The sequence below is a fragment of the Gallus gallus genome, chromosome 3 (genome assembly GCF_016699485.2).
Source record: "Gallus gallus isolate bGalGal1 chromosome 3, bGalGal1.mat.broiler.GRCg7b, whole genome shotgun sequence".
Classification (NCBI taxonomy): Eukaryota; Metazoa; Chordata; class Aves; order Galliformes; family Phasianidae; genus Gallus; species Gallus gallus.
Genome location: NC_052534.1, coordinates 59569236 through 59585825, shown reverse-complemented (window position 1 = coordinate 59585825; position 16590 = coordinate 59569236). Strand labels below are relative to the sequence as shown.

Here is a 16590-nt window from a genome sequence, read left to right as displayed (position 1 = left end):
AAAGAAACATAATCAGGGAGAACACAGGCTCCTGAAAAAATCTCTGAACAGAATGGCTAAGTGATATTTGGATATTCCTCCTTCTTACCATGCCCTAGGTTCCCTATTTATCTATCCTTCAGGAACCGGTGCCCCTGTTTATAATAAGTCTGATATTTAAGTTCTGAAGAACACTTTGAGATTTCCTTCCAGTGAATGTTAGAAAATAATACTGTGATTACTTATGATATCTCTCAGACTGAGAGTGCTAAACAAAAAAGGCAGCTGGCACAACTATTTGAACTGGGAAGAAGGAGAAGCAAGAGTAACGACAGCTAGTTTCCACGCTTTTGTTAGAGGAAATGTTTTTGATAATCAAATCCCATCCTAACTGGTGTAAGTTCACACACAAAGTGACAAAATTTGTTTTTGAAACACAGAAAAGTACGGAAAAGATTATTAAAATTATTTCTTATGCTCCTCTAGTCACCTTCTTTCTTTATTCAGCCCCCAGGAGTTAGTGGAGTTAAAACATTAAAGGCAACCAAAGGATCAATTCGGCCTAAACACATAGCAGTCAGTTAAGACGAGCAAAATTTTGTCCAGCTTTATTTCTGGATCATAAGGACTTGGTTAACATGAAAAGAGACAAGCCTATTTTTCTGAGGGGTGTGATGCCAGTAGGATTCTTGAAGAATAAATGAGATCTTTTCTTGCATTGTGAGGGAAATGACTTTATTCTCACATTTTTATCAGAAAAAATCTTCTGAAGAGAATGTCATATATAAATTGAACTTGCTAAAATTCAGAAAACTTGCATATTTAACAACTCTGACCCTGCAAAGAGCAACAGAAAAGAGCTACGTAACTCTACATTTTTATTTTCTTTTGCTCAGGTCAATCTCTCCTAAAAATAGAAGAATAGGTTTAACAGGGTTGTTTCTTTTGCTTCAAGTCATAGAAATACAAATGTCAAAGTGGTTTTTACTCTGATATGAAAGTGGTTTAAAAGTAAACATCTGTCTTTCATCTACTAGATGGCAATTAAAGAAAATCTGTCATTAACCCCCCAGGTACCTCTGCAGATTCTAGGTCACAGGGAGCAAGCGATGCCTGGAAGTCTCACAGGTCCTTAAGGTGGGGAGGGATCCAGTGCACTTCTACATCTCCCTGTGAAGAACGCAATAGGCATTAAGTGCTTTTCTGCAGTGAAGTTGTAAGATAGGAAAAGCATCAGAAGCGGGTCCTAAAACAAAACGTCTCATATGGTATATGCCTGCTTCCATATGTGTTCCCACTGGTGTGCCGAAAAAAGATATATATATTTGTTTAAAAAAAAAAAAAAAAGGGGGGGGGAAAGTGTAGCATCTGCTATAACTGAATGGAAAATGTACTGTAAAAATGCATTCAGTCTTTGTTATCATTTGCCTTCATTGTATTTAGAACCTTGGGCTATCTAATGTTTTCTTCTGAAACGGCTTTAAAAGTCCATCTTGTAAGAAATACTTAAGTACATCCAAAGTACAGGCACCTGGCTTTTCAGGACATGATCCAATCTGTTAAGCAGAAAGAAAATATATTTCCTCCTTTATTTGCTGTTCCACCGAATATATTTCAGGAACAGTAAAACCTGCATTTTACAAAAGAGTAAATTTGAAATTCTGCACCTCACCCAGTGCTTCCACAGGAACATTTTTGTGTGTTTGGGATAAGAAGGACACCGAGTTTTGACCCACCCCAAAGTGGTTACCCCAAGACATGGAATACCCAAATAGCAGTCTTAGGAAATGTAGACTATTACCTGCCAAATGACCACAGAGCCTCTACAGCAGGGGTGTAGTTCAGGTGTTGGTGTTCTCCGTCAATTTTGATGCTTTTAAGCCAGGAGACCAAGAGCTGTCTGACCAGGGAGTAAGTCAAAAAGCAGCAGTGTTTCAAACTTGGGACAACACAGGTGCTGTGATTCACTGCTGGGACATTGTGTATGTTGCATCCAGCATTTAATACGATGCATGCATAGGCATTCTGCATACAATGCAAAAAATGCCTAAATATATTTATTATGTTTCATCCTGCTGGAATTGTGCTGTGCGTATCACCACAGCATTTCAGTGGTGCATTTCCAGCACTGCATGAAGCAGCCTACATACAAATTCACTTTTAAAATAAAGGATTTTAGTTCCCAAGCCAACTGTATGCATATGAAAATGTTGCCCTCACTCAGGCTGTGCTCTGAGGCTTCCCAAGAAGCAGCTGGAGTGCCTGGGATCTACCAGCACAGAAGCAGTTAATTTCTGTAAAGACTTCGAGAAAGAAAAACAGTCTAAGAACAGCCTTGTGTTGGGAGGAGGGCTAGAAAATGAGGCTGTTGCTGTTGTTTTCATTGTGTGCACTCTAATCAGAGAGAGTAAGAACAATAATGCATGTAATGCTGATTTTGGACCATTTCCACGCAGCTTTTCCCAGGCTAGGCAGCCTTGGGAACCACTGATAGTGTGGCACACCAGGGGCACAGCCTCAATCACCAAGCACAGGGCAGGGCAGCCTTTTCTCCGGATAAAATATGTGAGGGATGACAAGAATCTTCCCAGCATGGGAAGAGGCAATAACAAAAAAAAAGTACAAGGGGCTGAAGCTGAGTGTAACATCCACTGCAGAGTGTGCCTGCAGGCGACACTCAGATTTGAAAGGTAGACTGCTATTTTTCATTTCCTCCCTCGTTTTGCATTTGTTTGTTTGTTTGTTTGTTTTCCCTTCTTTCATTAGATGCCCCCTCCCCCTCTCAGCACCACTTTGAAGCCAAGATGAAAGAAACGCTGTGGCTGCTGGCACAGAGCACACCCAGGGAGACCGACTGAAGTGTGCTTTAGTTTAAGATGCCACGGGTTTTGTTGTTTGGGGTTTTGGGGTTTTTGTTTTTGTTTGGTTTTTTTTTTTTTTTTTTTTTTTTTTTGGTAGTAGGGGAGGGACAGGGGAAGGGGAGAAGAGGAGAAGAAAGTTATTCAGCTAAACACAATATATTACACTTTGTTGAAAAGCATATTGTGCAGCCTGGATTGAAACATGGTCCTAATTTTTCAAAGCTTCCCTCTTCAAGGACAGAGGGTTTGGGTAGCTAAGATGTGGCATCCTCTCAGACAGCAACTGCCCATATTTTATTCATAAAACTTGTCACATCAGTATACGATGAGAATTGACACAACAAGCTGCAGCTTTGTGACCTGTTTTGAATAAGTCGGTCAAATCAGTGATGTTTGTCTCTTAGTAGCAGAAATTTATATAGCCACCGCAGGGTGGAAAAAGAAGTCACTTGCCACCAGTTTTGTTCTGAAAACAAAGAGATGCTTTTGAATGGTAACAATGAAAGGATCAACTTGTTTTCTTTTCTTTTCTTTAGACAACTGATTTCTTTTGACATCCTTTATTTTTTTTCTAAGAAATCTCTGTCAAGGGAAAGGGTAGAATTCACACACCTCTGCCTTCACACTACAACTACTGGAGGATATGATTAACTCTGAGCAGCTGAAGAACTCAGATCTTTGGGGAAACCCTGCTGCCAGTGACATCAACAAGGGAGGTGTCAATGACTTGAGCAAATCAAGGAATTCCAGTCCCACCAGGCTCATTATGTGCCATCCACACTTGCAAGAAGAAGACCCTTCTACCAATCCCGACTTGCCCTGGTGCTGGGAAAGTTGTACAAACTGTAAAATGCTGGGGAAAAGGAAGGTCGCCATGGATGGCTGCAGCATTTTCTCTTGCCTTCAGCTTCTAGACCTTGCCTCTGTAAAAAATGTCATTCACCACTAGAATTTCATGCTTATTTAATATCTGTTAGTCACTATTAAACTGCCAACAGCTAGCTAAATTCACAATAATGTTCTTTTAAATATGCAGCAGTCTTACCATTTACAATCATTATGGAATTAAACTGTAGAATTAAATTCTCAGGTCAAATACCTTCACATATATCTACAACAGTATTAATTAACATGTCCATGGATTTTTGGAAGACCTTAAAGACAGCAATTACAGCAATCGGTGAATATCCTTTGAAGAGTGGACTGCATACAGCTTAGCAAGTTAGAACTTCTGACTATTAATTTGTTTTGAACTAATTCTGACCCTGCTTCTGTCTGCTAACTGTAAGCCAATTTTCAAAGGCCAATATACTGCTGCACAAAGTTAGCCAAATTTTCTGGAGAGTAGAGAGCAGTACGCCAGCTCTCAAAGTATCAGAAATTGATAGATAGTCAAAGGAATCACAGAGTTGGTGTTATTGTACCCTGTTACACAAAAGAATAATTTTATAGCAACAAGTCTTTTAAGTGGAACAACCCAGGTTCCACGTTAGGAAAGAGCACAGCCACTACAAGAGTTTCTTGTCATGCCATTAAGAGAGTTTAAAATAAGTAGTTTCCAAACAAGTCACTGTTGTAGCATTGCAAGAACATCATGAGCAGGCCTTTAGATGACAGACAGATTATAGGATTTGGAGGTCTTCTGACCCATCCACATGGGAAACCCATATGATTCCAAGCACATTTATGGAATCTTAAAGATAAGATCCCAAATGATAGAGATCCCTCAGTTTCTTCAGGTAACAAAATTCAGTGTATAGGCAGATGCACATTAAAAATAGTCCCAAGATCTGTCCCAGTTTATTTTACTCCTCTTTGGAATGCATTCATCACTCATTTCTGGAGAGCCAAACATGCCACAGGTTATCATTCTCGTTTGGGCTGCCTTTGTCCCTATTGTTCATGGGTAATGCCAATCGTCCCTCCTCTGGGCTCTGGAATGGTGCAATGAAGGCAGTGGTGTTCTAGGTCCTTTGCTGGGTTTTGTCTCACCAAATTCTAATTGCAGGACTCCCTTTTGTGAGTACCGTGACACACTTCTTGTCACTGCTGCATTAGAAATATAGGCCCTTTCAGAAGATCAGTAAAAGAATCAGAAGAGGAAATATCCAACATATCAATAAATTGCAGCAAGTGGATGCCAAGATGTGGGGCAATGATCTCTGCATACCAGATGGACACATGCATCTCCCTCCAGGTCAGCAGATGAATACTATTCCAGAACTGACGTAATTTTAACTGAAAGATAGAAGCAAACAGAACAATCTTGCATAAGACTATTCTCCTGGCACCACACAAAATAACTGTTACAAATCAAAAACAGCAGAGTAAGAAAAAGCTAGGATTGATAAAGGGTCATTTTTCAATGTGGCGAGTTTAGTGAAGGGTTCTCCAAAATTCTCTCTTCTTAAATCAGTGAGCTTGATGTTTTTTGGAGGTTAAATATTAAGCAGTGACAGAGGTAAAGCACAGCAAGTTGTAGTTTTCAGATAACATCCAAGAAATTTTGCAGTTATTGGAACTGTCAGGAAGAAGCCTGGGATACCTTCTGGAAGACCTCGATAAAATAAAAAGCCCACTCAGTGTACCTGCGAGCTGGAAGACTCTGTCAGTCATTAGTGCTTTCAGGAGAGTTAACATTTGCAAAAGAGATCAGACAATTATATGAAGAATAAAAACATATGGAGTTATAAAAGATAATGCAAAAAAAAAACCAACCAACCAACCAAAAAAAAAAAAAAACCCTAACAAAAAAACAGAGGAGATGTCACCTTGGGATTTAGATGGCTCTACATATTAGTAGTAAGGAAGAAATGTCCTGGAAAGAAAAACAAATCTGTCTGCCTTTGTAAGGCAAGGTTTTCATAGTGACTTGTGCAAGAGGGCTGTTTTTTAGGGTACATATTGAGCTGGATTACTGCATACTGGTTCAACACGAGATCTAACATGTTTCTTTTTAACTGTTATGAAAACAGCCACATGGTAGTTTATCTTCTGTTTTCACCATCATGCCTGGTGCAGAAACATAGAATCATAGAATCATTAAGGTTGGAAAAGACCACAAAGATCATGTAGTCCAACCACGAGCTCATCCCCACTGTGTCTGCTAACCATGTCCCTCAGTGCCACATCTACACATTCCTTGATCACCTTCAGTAATGGTGACTACACCACCTCCCTGAGCAGGCTGTTCCAATACCTCACCATTCTTTCTGAGAAGAAATGATTCCTAATATCCAACCTGAACTTCCACTGGTGCAACTTAAGGACAGCATCTACAAGCCCTGACCACTATTTGACTTTGTTTGCTGACATAATTTTTTATAAGCTGAGCTTTAAGTCTCAGCTGTTGCATTTCAGCACTCTAGTACTGGCTCTGGGTTTTAGTGACAGCGTCTTGCTGCCTCACCAGCCATAGGAGGCTTTTCCCGATCTGGGCCCAACCCCACGAGTGCAGAGCCCCATAGAGAATAGTCTGTAGCACCCTCAGTGTAAGCACTCCCACAGATATTGCAACCACGATGTCTGTGAATGCCTGAGTGTTGCCCAGCTGCTGCGGCCTAATGCACCACGTTCAAATTCCTTTGATTTCCCCTGTTAGTTCTGCCAGTGAATGCTGATATTCTTCTGATTCACGATACACGGTTTTGGAAAGCCTGCCCTTGTCTCTACAGTTTAACAGGCCAAGGAGTGACACAAGGCCAAATGTAGACTGCATGCCTCTTCAACAGGCCCCTGGCACTGTTGAGGATAACTCATGCTAATGAAAGCATGGTCTGTTGTCCTACAGGAGAGTATTGGATAGAGAGTTTTTGCATTAAATACTGAAATAAATATTCTTTGTTAAGTAATACTGAGGCGCTAAAATACTAAGTTGGCTTTTCCTTCTTTATGAATGCCTTTGACAAGCAACAAGTTGTTTTGTCCTCATGAGTCACTCATGGCTGGCAATTCAGGGCAGAAGGCTTTTTAGAAAGGTTTCAGAGGAACCTTCTGTTGATGAACAAATTTGTCCTGTCCCACATGTGATAGGTATGATCAAGGAGAAATGTGTCATGGGTTGCTTATAAGAAGGAGAGGTGTGTGTCTTAAAGCACAGATAAATCCCCATATATCCAATCTCTGAGTGGATCACAGCAGGCAGATAAAATGTTTGAATAACCATGCACGAGCTGCTCATAGCAGGTTTGAAAAACTTCCCTCATGACATTAGTCCAAGGCTAAGGCAACCAGTCACAGCAAAAACAGCTGTGTTGCCATGACCCACAGCTTTTAAAAGAACAAAACAATTAGTATAGCTGTTTATAACTACTTTTGGAAAGCCTAAGTCATACATGGCAGTTTTTACTTTGTGTTCCTAATAAACTAAGTATCACTTAAAATAATTGTGTTAAGAGCAAAGACACGTGAAATATACGAACGTAATAATGTTGTCTTGAAAAAAAATATGGGAGTTTTTGTTTTTGTTTTATGTGTATTTTATTACACATTTCTTGTGTAATAAAGGAATCTAGTGGCATTTGAGAAGAGGACATGGATTGCCATTGACATTTAAAACTCTCCACCAATTAAGTATGAGCATAACTCACAGTGACTGTGGCACTGCCTCTGCTGACCCTGCTGGGAGCAAAGGGAAGCTAGCAGAGCTGCAGCTCTGACCCTCCCAACCAGGGCTTGTATGTCCAGTGTGATAGGGCTGGGGAACCACAGGCAGGGAGAGTGGTGGTGATGCTGCTGTGCTCAAGAGGTCACATCTGTGCACCCTGCCCAGCCGCCCTCACCCAGTGAATCTTTCCTGCTGAGTAGGAACTTGTGTCTTTCTGGTGTGGGTTAGTTAGACCTGATACACTGGCTGGAGTGCTTATCTAAATGAAGACTGTTATGTTTCCCACCATGCAGTTCACCAAAATCATGTTATTCTGCAACAAATAAGAAGTCTAATAAAGAGTATGAATATCTGAAAGCTGTAATATCATACTTCAACTGATGCTTTCAAGACAGGAATGCAGACTCAAAACTTTTAAGAGTGGTGCAAGCAGAGCTGTGACCCCCCACTTGCTGCCTGAGACACCATGAGGTGGAAAGAATGTGGAAGTGAGGTGCAAGAGATCAGAACCAGCACTTTTCCACCAGCAAGAAAAGCACAGAATTACTGAAGCTAGTACCAGGGCACTGCTCTCATGCACCACAGTGTTAGTGAGAAGGGAAGTAAGTAATACCAGGTCTCTGGCTGATGGAAAACACTCTTTTAACTGTTTGGGCTTGTTGGCTGAGGGAATAAGCAGCTTCAGAGCAGGCACTAGGAAGTTTGTGAAGCACCTTCCCCCTTGTCCCTGTAACAAAACAGTGGATCTCACTTTGGCTGGAGATGGAACTGCTCCTGTGGAAGAGCACCAGCTATATTCCAAGCAAGGGATTTTGATCACTTTTTCATTTCTTCACTGGGCTACAGCTACAGATACCATGTTTCATCAAGAAAGGAAAAATGTGCCACATTTCTGCTGCTTGGAAGCCAACAGGGCAGAGATATTCACTCTAAAAATCTGTCACAGATGTTATAGATTGCTAAACTAGGGACTTGGCTATGAAGTCCATTTTTCAGCTCATGGAAATAATTTAACTACATTAGTCTAACACTACCCAGCCAGCCTCTCCTCTCTGCTGGATAGGGGCATAAGGAGGATATAGCCCTCCAACAGGAGTATAACAGGTTTTAATTTTCAACCAGTCAGTCTCCTGGTCTGACTGTGAACATAACATTTGAACATGTATCCAAATTGCATGATGGAGTGCTCTGCTCTGCTCAGGCCACATCTGCTCATGAAAGCAGTGGTAACGGCAACAACAGAATCACAGAATCACAGAATCACACATATCGATTCACAGACCCTGCTCATCTCAGTGCTGCTCTGAGAGCTTACAGTGATTGTCTGTTTATATCACACCCTGTGCCCCTGTAGGCCTTGGATGAGAGATGTGGAGTAATTGCTGGAAACATTGTTCGTTCTTAATCTACAATGGCTTTGCATAAGGCAGCTCTGTAATTGCCTTAGCCCTCAGTGCATACGGTTTCAATGGCAAGGGGCATCCTCTACTGCTGATGTGTTCTTAACTCGGTCTCTCTGTCATTCATTCAGCTGTTCTGCAAGCAAGATGCAGCATGAAAACAGACTGTGGTTGAAAGGAGAAGAGGTTTTCCGATTCTGTGTCTCTGTCCCTGCCTTTGTCTGTGGCTATCACACAAGGATTGGATTACAGCAGTTCAAGGGAGGCTGTGGGAACGTCTTCATGCATTGGCAGCAGAAAAAGAGAGGCGCCTGGCTTGGGCTGCAGCAGCAAAGTAGGGCAGTACAGGAGACTTCTGCCTTTATAAGCCCATGTGGGCTCTATGGTGGCTCTTCTACATGGCACATCATTGCTCTCAGCCTCCCTGATTTCATGACACTACTGTACACCATCTTTTTCTCCTAAATCTGTTCTCTTGCATGTTACTTTCATAGGTGTTGTGGCTTAGAATGGCTCTCAGTTTGCCCGTGTCTGTGTTAAAATATATTAAAAACGCCTGATTTTCAAGGAGAAGGTGCTCAAAATCCTCTCTAAATCAGCTCTTCATTTCTCCCCAGACAACTCAAAATGAATACCCTCAGCTAATGCAAAGCTCTTGCTCAGCAACAGCCAGGTGTTCCCACAGTTCTTTTACAAAGCCTATAGATACCATGCAAAAGTCAGCAATATTTTGAAATTCAAAAGCATGTGCTGTCTTCACTGTAGAAAGAAGAGCAACATTTGTGTGGTGTTCCTTAGTATTTCAAGGTGTAAACTGGAAAGCTACCTACTGTGATTTTGATGCTACAGGATACTGCTGGTAGGGTCTAACACATGGTTCAGGAACAGCTTACTAATACTGGGATAATGAACTGGGGGAAATCTCATTACCTATGCTTCAGACACAGCAAAAAGTAGCTGAAATCTGCAATAGTCATTTCAATAAGCTCCGTTTTGCTGTATTGATTTTCACCTCTGGGCAACATGAAGTCCTGATTTTCAGCAGATCGTTCATACGTTGCATGTATATGTGTCATCTAATAGTAAAAGGAGGTTGGCTGAGTATATCATTTTCCTGGTCATCACTGCTGTAATATCTGAATACTTCCTATCTCAATATATTTATTCCCAAAATCATCCTGGAAGTCAAATATTTATATGAAGACGAAAAGAGGAAAATAAAATTAAACTAAAAGAGACAACAGGTGTTACGTAACATTAGTTGAACATGACACCTTCATGCTTTGCTGGGCATCCTAATCATTAAAATAATTATTTTCTGTAAATGAAATACATCTATTCTGAACAAGTGTGTTGTAGAGATGATTATTTTGATGACTGAGAAGCAGTATGTTTCAATTACAAAGAAGCAGTACTTCTTTGTGACTCTGCATATATACATATGTATGTTCACAAAAATCTGTGTGAAACCAGAGAAAGCTCAGATACACTTTTCCTAATGTATCTCCGAATGATTTTACATTCCTTCCTCCCATCTGCTTTCTTTCTGATTTGCTGTGACTCTCGAGGCTGGTGGGAACTTCTAACAGTTTCTGGGATCTTGATCCACAACTGAGCCAGCAGGATGGAGAGGTGCCATAATGACTTTCAAAGGGCTGGCTGATGAGAACAGATTGGTGACAGACAGAGATGTTAAATTTGTGCAGCAGAAAGATCCCAAAGCTTTTCAGAAAGCTTTTACCGAGGTTTCTGTTGCTATGTCAGGAGTGAGTAAAAGCAAGAGTGAAGGCTAGCCTGGAAAATGTATGTACTGCAAAATTCTAGGAGCGTTTTAACAGTGTAACCAATGGTAACTTCAATATGGTCACAGTACCAAAAGTGTATCTTCTGTATCTGTGATGACCATGAAGACAAAATAGAACACCTAAGTCCAAGGGGTGGCTCAGTGTCCACTAACGGAGAAAAAACAGAAAGTCCAGTCTTGGTCCAGCCTTGGTGCTTCCTCCTGCTGGGTAAATAGTGCTCGAGTGTGGCTGATTTATACAGGGACATAACTGCAAGAATCTGGAACTTTTATATTTGACACTTCTATGTTTAAAATACCATTTATTCACTTGTTTTATATGGTAATCCTCTGGAAAAAGAAAACAAAACAAAAACTCCAGTACTATAGAAATAGAACTCAGAAACACACTGTGATTTTATTAGTTTTCCTGTGATGCATCCAATTAGTTTTCCTGTTGGTCTGCACATTAGCTATCGTCCCTCTCGATTGCACTGATCTGCTTCCCTTAACTGCCCCAAATACTTCTTCTCCAGTGTATGCACTTTGTATCATCTCTCTCGTGGCTTCTTCACAATCCATACCACATCAGACTACCCTAAGAAAGACCTTCAACTGTGTAACTATGGCCTAGAAAGAAATGTATTTTCTCTCAACTTCAAATTTCCCTTCCCATTCTGCCTTCTAGGATTACTCTTAGAAGAGGAAGAGAGGAGAGGAGAGGAGAGGAGAGGAGAGGAGAGGAGAGGAGAGGAGAGGAGAGGAGAGGAGAGGAGAGGAGAGGAGAGGAGAGGAGAGGAGAGGAGAGGAGAGGAGAGGAGAGGAGAGGAGAGGAGAGGAGAGGAGAGGAGAGGAGAGGAGAGGAGAGGAGAGGAGAGGAGAGGAGAGGAAAACAAAAAGGGAAACTGTCTAAGTACATCCCACAGAACTTATTTTCTGGTACCTACTTAACACTAACTATCTGTTACCAAGGGGAATTTCTTGCAGTAAGCTTTGATGTATTGAAAAGAAGGGAAAGGAAGGAAGGAAGGAAGGAAGGAAGGAAGGAAGGAAGGAAGGAAGGAAGGAAGGAAGGAAGGAAGGAAGGAAGGAAGGAAGGAAGGAAGGAAGGAAGGAAGGAAGAGAAAGAAAGAAAGAAAGAAAGAAAGAAAGAAAGAAAGAAAGAAAGAAAGAAAGAAAGAAAGAAAGAAAGAAAGAAAGAAAGAAAGAAAGAAAGAAAGAAAGAAGGAAAGAAAGAAAGAAGGAAAGAAAGAAAGAAAGAAAGAAAGAAAGAAAGAAAGAAAGAAAGAAAGAAAGAAAGAAAGAAAGAAAGAAAGAAAGAAAGAAAGAAAGAAGGAAAGAAAGAAGGAAAGAAAGAAAGAAAGAAGAAGAAGGAAAGAAAGAAAGAAAGAAAGAAAGAAAGAAAGAAAGAAAGAAAGAAAGAAAGAAAGAAAGAAAGAAAGAAAGAAAGAAAGAAAGAAAGAAGGAAAAGAAAGAAAGAAAGAAAGAAAGAAAGAAAGAAAGAAAGAAAGAAAGAAAGAAAGAAAGAAAGAAAGAAAGAAAGAAAGAAAGAAAAACCTGTGGTGTAGTACTCATAGGAAGACTATGTCCAAGAGTGACATTCTTGAGGCTAATCTTCCCATATGTCCTCTCTAACAAGCACAGTAAGAAATAATTGCAACCATTCCTGTTCCAGTCATATATGCTGGTAAAAATTATTTCACCAAAAGAGCACTCCTTTGTACAAGTCCCTGAGTGCCTGCACAAGACTGCAAGGCAGCACTCACTTGCTATCCATATTCCTGCTCTTGAGAGCACGGCATTCAAGAACAGGGCGGGTTGCACTTTCTAGTATAGCAAGTAAAGGTGACTCTTACTGTTACTGTAAATTAACCTGTCAACACTAGCCAGAGAACTGAAGCCAATAAAAATAAAGGGCCTGCTAGTGAAGAGCTGTTGACATAGCATTTCAAAAAGACAAGTTCAACACTTGGGACTACAAGGGCACCAAACGGTTTAGTTTTGTTTTTATCCAAATCTGCCTGGAAAATGCAGAAAAGCAGTGATCTGTTAGCATCATTTCCAGCCTGCTAGTAGGTAAGGAAGGGCATGGTCAGCTTGAGGATTTTCAGCCCTAGAGGCCACCTGAGCTTGTGTTCTTAGCTTACATACCTATATCACATGCACAAACCAGAATACAGGGGGTTCCTGTATCACCTTAAGCCATGGTGCTTCTTAAAGTAGGCACCAGCTTTTAGATATTATAATGGAAAATCACTGCAATGTTGTTGTGTAAATTCACATGCTCTGCAGGAAGGACTCATATTTCCATGTGGAGAGCACTGATCTCTTCCCTTTCTTTTAAAAGTTCCCCTTGTTTGCTTCTCACTCCAAAGATTTCTTCACCCCTATAGTAACACATCGTTTGGCTGTAGGATCAGAAGTGCATGTGGATGGGAAGGTGGAAGAACATAAGCACTTCTTTTCAGAGTGGTTTTTGATTATGCACTGTCTTCAAAGCTGTTTGTATTCCAGCCAGTCGTGGTGCTGGCTGCTATGAAGTGATTTTATAAGTATTGTTTCCAGTACTCAGGAACAATTCCTGCTGTGCTCCTCACCATCTTCAATTAAACCAGTACATGCAGAGCTTGTCCTGATGGCTGGATCAGGGCAGTCCCTTAACCAAAGAGAGCAGGCACAAAGGACAAAGGGGCCTGTAAGCAAGCTGTGTGGCAGGCTGTGGGAGGGGAAGGAGTCATCCTCTCTGCCCACCGGCTGGGACAGAGGTTGCCTGGGGAGTGGCTGGGATTCGATTCAGTCATTCTTGCTCTTCTGATGCTCCCCTGTGCTGTCCTGGCACATGGCCGCACAGTTGGAGTGTTGATGTGCAGGAGCTGTAGCCTCAGCTAGACATGAATAGCAGCATTAGATGAGCCAAGAAGCCTTACGTGGAGGCATGGTGGTCCCCCTATTCTCCCACCTGGTCTCTGCCTGGGCTGTGAGGCCTCAGACTAGGACTGACTGTCCCTGCATTTGTGCAATGCCAGCTACACCTGGGCTCCAGTGCTACACAGCTCCTGTATGGTAGTCCCAAAAGATAAGCAAATATATGGATGTCTGCATATTATTTCCCCTCTATCTTATAACAACAGCTGCTGTCAAGATCAGCCTCATCACTCCACACTACTGTCCTCACCAGATAACCTTTCTTAGGATAAGAAGGTGACCTCCTGCCTCTTTTTGATGACTGTATTTTCCTCCACTGGGTTTTGGGAGTCTCTCAGTTACAGGCAGGAGCACTTACTGGTCCACTGGTCAGAAAATTCTTTAAGTTTGATTTTACCTAGAAAGAATGATTTTACAAACATGTAATCACAAAGGAGTTGTCTAGTACTCCCAGTGAGCTCAAGGTCAATGAGATGTTATCCGTCCCGGACAGAAATACAATAATATGATTCCTACATCAAAGAACCTGCTATCTAGCTAACTCTGCAAATGAGCCCTTATGCTAACATGCAGTTATATTCAATCTTTGACTCACAGTGATTTTTACTGTTTGTTTTTTTTTTTTTTTTTTTCCTGAACTGAGATTTAACTGTGGATTCCTTTAACAAAAAAGGAGTTTGGAAATTAAACACCAAATTTAGCAAATGACTTTAAAAACCTTGAGAACGTGGTGTGCCCTGATCCTGCATCCTTAGCCAGAAGGTTCATCTGTTACAGTATTTATTCAGGAGACACAAATTCAACCCTTTTCCCAAGCTCTCTGCGGCAGAGAACACACTTGGAAACTGTCGCAACACCCTGAACAAGTTATTTGGAGTGTGGCTGCCCCATTATGTCTAACTGAAGTTCCATCCTAATTCATAGAAAATAATTAAAGTCTTTAAATACCCACTCAGACAAATGCTGTAGCCACCAAAATATAGGGATGGATGGAGGGAAGGGACATGCAGCCATCTCTTTCTTAGCTGCATTGTGAAAGCCACTAAGTCACCTCATGACTTAAGACTTCCAAAATTTGAAGTTTCCTTCTGAAAATGTTGAAATTAGTCAGTTGGATGCTTCCAGAACTTAGTTACTTTATGCATCAGACGCTGCTTGACCTAGTGTCACAGCCTGAACTTTTTGGGGGTGATCACTTGATTTAATTGGAAATAAAAAAAGAACAATTGCAAAGTCCTGATCTGTGTGCTCTTCTTGTAAGCCAGGTCCAACAGTCGGGAGCAGGGCCCTTGCTGTGTCCTCCCTGGGCGTCAGGGGCAGCCTCTGTCCGGCAGCAGGAGGTTAGCTACTTGTGTGGCAGCATGTGGCATTTCTTCTTAATAAAAAAAAGAAATCACCAAAGCAGAACCAGATGATAGAGAGTAGCCGTTGCTGAGATACTACAAATAAGTAAACAATCCTTGGACTTTGTGCTGTTGCTATTTTTCTTTCATGAGGACTGTGGGTGGGAGGCCCTGGCGCCTCTTCAGTGCACCCAGCCTAGAAAAAGAGCTCTTCCCTGCCCCAATCAGCTTGACAAAGCGACAGGAGTCGTACCTCCTGAGCAACCCAGTTCACAGCTGGGGACTATTCCTCCACTTTGAAGGTTTCTGCTGCTGACATCAGAATAAAATATGAAAACCCTGTCTCTTTTCCTGGATCAAACTGTGCTGTGCAGCTCTGATCCCATGAGAAGAAGCTGTTTTCAGGGACTTGGCAATTTTCCCCAAGCTCAGTAGATCAGTGACAAGGAGTAGGAAAGGGCACGATACTAGCATTAGTGATGATTTTTAGCATGTTAAGTATTAAATACTATAGGAAAGTTGTCCTCACAGGCACAAATTGTCTCCATTTTCAGCTGATGACAAAGCGCATAAAACCTCATTTTGAGGACAAGTCAAAGTGTATCACATCATTCACTGGCTTTTTTGGTACCTTTGCAAAATATTTTGCTGCACTCTTCAAACATCATATTTATCCACTATGAGACGGTAAAACATAGTATCAGTGGGCAGGAGGTAGAAAAGTGCCCATTGAAACACCTTCAGCCTACAGCTTCTATTTCCAAGTGTCTTACTAGTTCCGGAAACCTCATTTCATGTTTTTACCAACCACAACTGCACTTACACATAGGTTCTGCTGTCTCCACGCCTCCATGTCTACTTCTTTGCACAGGATTGTCCTCATTTCTGCAAAGGAAAAATGAGATGGTTGTTTGAGATTCCAGCTGGATATGAAAACAGGTTGTTCTCTGTGATACAAATCCAGCCTCACAGGAGTCCATGGAAAAGAGAGCAGCAGTTCTAGGATTATTGCTACTGCTTACATGTCTTTCTGCATCCTGATCCTTTATAGATTTTTTTAAACTACCATTAATGCTGCTTAACCTCCTGTGGCAGGCAGCAGTATTCTGTGCCCACTTCAAGAACTACGCTGGTTAAGAACTCCTTTCTTTGCTAAATATAAGTAAGTTGAAACATGAAGGTCTGTAGCTGCTCCTTTGGAATCCTATGTTGCTTTTGTAGATGGCTTCCTGCTCCTGATAATTCAGTAAAACCTTTGGCAACTGCTGCCACCATTCCTTTCTGTACAAGTAAATGTGCAAAAAGCACGAACTACAAACACAGAGCTTTAGTGAATGTACCTTTAGTTTGGAGGAAAAAGCAAGAACAATGTGGGCTGATCGGACCAACCGGCGGCTCACAGTGACCTGCTGCCAAACAAGGTGCAAGGGGGAAAACTGAAGTGGCCGCCAAATGCGTCACTCCGAGAGCCAGCTCAAAGGGCACGTGGTTTCCCACAGACTTGTGTTTCAAAGCTGGTGTCCAGAGAGGAGTAAAGTTTCTCCTTTGCAAATCTCTGTCGCCAGTAGATTCTTAGGTGTCTACTAGGGTTGCACTCCCCCAACAGTGCTTTTCTCAGCTGGGGCGATACAATAGGCCTGTGTGATTTCATGAAGCTTGTGGGAATATCATTAATACCTTGGTGACCTTACCA

At 41.5% G+C, this 16590-nt stretch overlaps 1 long non-coding RNA gene across 1 annotated transcript; it reads right to left on the bottom strand.

Moving 5' to 3' along the window:
* Nucleotides 1-3786: 3786 nt before the first annotated feature.
* On the bottom strand, nucleotides 3787-16327 carry LOC101751689. Its single transcript, XR_001466007.4, has 3 exons — nucleotides 16238-16327; nucleotides 15721-15782; nucleotides 3787-5078 (listed from the first exon to the last, which is right to left on the bottom strand). It is a non-coding gene; the product is annotated as an uncharacterized LOC101751689 (long non-coding RNA).
* Nucleotides 16328-16590: the final 263 nt, after the last annotated feature.